This window comes from Belonocnema kinseyi, chromosome 3, assembly GCF_010883055.1.
Source record: "Belonocnema kinseyi isolate 2016_QV_RU_SX_M_011 chromosome 3, B_treatae_v1, whole genome shotgun sequence".
Classification (NCBI taxonomy): Eukaryota; Metazoa; Arthropoda; class Insecta; order Hymenoptera; family Cynipidae; genus Belonocnema; species Belonocnema kinseyi.
Window position 1 is genome coordinate 40,321,367 of NC_046659.1, and position 3,115 is coordinate 40,324,481.

Genomic DNA, 3,115 nt, shown 5'->3' on the forward strand with positions numbered 1-3,115 from the left:
AGAATCGCCAGCCCAGCATCGAAATCTGGAAATATTAAAATCCCAATCTCTTCATTTTATTTCAAAGCACATAGAGATATAAATAGAACCGCCGAAGTGTTCTGACAGGCAATCGTGCACCTTCGAGTTTTTAAATTCAGAAGAGGAGAAATGGGTTGCGCGCGCAACCCAGGCATTTATATCGTCTCCTACCATATTCACATGGACATAGACGTGTCATAGTATTGGACCACGTCTCGTTTCAGATCTGGGATCACTGGAGTGGGCCGGCAGGCATCGCAGCACGAGTGGTAGGAGAACTCGGATATCTCGCACATGCGCAGTAGTGATTGCTGTGTATTTTTAACAAAATTTGCGTGAATAAATGTTTTTAATTTTCTTTGAGAGAGAAAGTATATATGTACTTAAATTTTGTCGCAGCACTCAGGCTTATCAACCTTTCCAACTAATGAATAAAAAACAAAGCTATGCGAAAGAAATATAATATAAATTTGAACTTTTTTTCTTTTTATATCTTTGGATTTTGCACACAATTATTTTATTAAACATGATTCTTTGCAATTTTTCAAATTTTAAATTCAAAATTCTTGTCTATATTAGCTAATAATTATTGATTTATATTACTTACTTCAGCCGATTGCAAAGTGCATTCATAGTGCGCGCACGTGCGCGTCGCATATTTTCGTCTCCGGGTGCATGTACGCATGCCTGTTATTGCTGACGCAGTGTTCACGCATTAAGTGCGCGTTCACAAAGTTCTGGCAGGACAGGTGCATTCTTGCAAGCATTTCGTGGGTAGCTTTGTCTGAAGAGCCTAAAAAGGGCGGAAAGCTAGTGCTCTTAAGAAACAAAATTTATATATGTATATGAGTAATGAACAGTATAATAAACGTGAGAGACTACCTGAAATATAAGTATCGCAGGGAGTGGGGGGGAGTAGGCCAATTTTTTGAATGAGAGAGTGCTATAATTAAGCCTATGATGAGCACTTTCGAAGCTGGCAAAGTGTTCTGGAATAATTAGTTCTAATAATTTAGATTTTATGACATTGGCGAACATCTTAAACCAAAACACTTGCCGAAACTATAAAATCACAAACCTTTTTTTTACAAGTATTAAATCCGAGGATAAAATTCCTCTTAATTAAACAAAATTTTAGTCTGCCGCCCGGGCTTATGGAAATCTCTTTCTCACGATGGCTGCCAGAACGCAAGTGAAAAAGCTACCTCGTACCAGAAGAAAGTTATAATTAATCGATAATCGAATAATTTCTATTCTGATGATGACTAACCAATTAGATGTGGCATACGAGTCACGGGGCCACCTATCGAGAAATGCCCCTAGTTCCAAGACTCGTGACGATTTCAAACGCACCCTGAACTTTGACTAAATTCTGACAATATTTGTCTAGGTAGTCTTGAATCAAGTCAAAGATATTATAAACATAGATGCGGTACGGGGCGTCGGAGTGGGGAATTATATATATAGGGCATCACATGTTCTGCCCTATCGAGGTGCTGCCCTCATCGTACTACAAAGACGAATTCTTGTTTTCTCATTCTTCGTAAAATATGACGGTAAAGCAGTAGAAAGATTTTTTGAGGTTAGAAAAGTTTGACATGTATGTGTCGCTGAATTTTTTCAGATCTGAAGCTTGATCCAGGTTTTCGGTAAAGTCTTTTTTTAATTATAAAAAAAATTTTCTCGAAAAATCAAATTTTTATTTTTTAAAAAAGTATTATAAAAAGACATTTCGAGATAAACAAGTGTGGATAACATTGTTCTTTGACAAATTATTTTTTTAAATTGAAATAATCAAATATTTATACCAAAGAAACAACTTTTTTAATCTTTGAAGTGTTGAAACATTATTGTTTAAATTTAAATAACAATAATTAAAACAAAATATATTTCTGGATAAGATATTTTCGTTGAAAATGTATATAGTATTTTTTAAATCACAAAAGTTCTTCCGAAAAATCGAAATGTTAATTAAAAAACACGTGCTTTTGTGTATGAATTTGTCGGTAAAATTTTTCTTATAATTTTAATTTTAAATTCAAACAATTTTTAACAGTTTAAATATTAAACAAAAATACGGAAATTGTTGATATCACAAAGTTAAAGATAATCACAATTAAAAATTAAAAAATTCCCTGTACATTCAATTTTTATTCTTGGATCTTGGCGATTTTTTTCTAATCCATTTCAGTCACTGGTAGGCTTTTTTGACATCTAGGTATGTAAAAAAGGTAAACTTCAGAAAATTTAAAAACTAATTTAAGAATTATTTATACTCTTTTAAGATACCAATACAATTTACACAAAACTAATTTAAAATTTGCAAATTTTTAGGCCTTCAGTTTAAGAACTTGAATTTTAACGTTAAAATTGCTTCATTTTCAGAATATAGCCTTACTGTTTGAATTCTCAGAATTTTCATTATAAGTTATAGGTTAGGTCAAAAATAACATTCGGGGATTCGAAATTGTTACAGCGCGAAAAAGTTTTATTTAAAAATTTAAAAATGCGAAAATACACCATTTTCCATGTTCATTTAAAATCCAGCGAGTCACTTTCTTTCGATTCCTTTGAAAGTCGATCTTTTGCTTTCAGTTTTCTTTTTAAAATATACCTCGAATTCAACGCATTTACAAATTAAATGTTTGCAGCTGCATTTAGATTGAATTATACAAAGGTTTTTTGTTTTAAATATAAATTAATTAAAACATTTTATTTGTTTTTCACAATTGTAATTTATAACTTCTAAAATGGAATAATTGTAGCTCAAACAGGAAAAAGAATAGACTAATTTCAAATTTAAAGAGGTTCTATCACATATATTGAACTATTAATACCTCTGATCTTTTTAAAGGTTTTTAAAACTCTTTTAAAAACTTGCTTTAACAATTTTGGTTGTGATTTCTTAATAAAAGAATAAGTGCTTTTTAGTCTCCAGAACAGCAATTTCAAAAATATTTAAACCCTTAATAGTTGAGACATTTTAAATTTCTAGTCTTCACAGTATATTGAATAATTTCAAATTTAAAGCTATTTAAATATGTCATCTGAATTTTTAAATTGAAAGTGTTCGATAATTTTAGATTGAAACCTC

The 3,115-nt window shown here is 31.1% G+C and overlaps 1 protein-coding gene across 5 annotated transcripts in view; it reads right to left on the reverse strand.

Annotated features, from left to right (window-relative positions):
- The window catches only part of LOC117170306 (carbonic anhydrase-related protein 10), a 395,033-nt gene that overhangs the window by 162,517 nt on the left and 229,401 nt on the right, over positions 1-3,115 (reverse strand). The window lies entirely within an intron of this gene.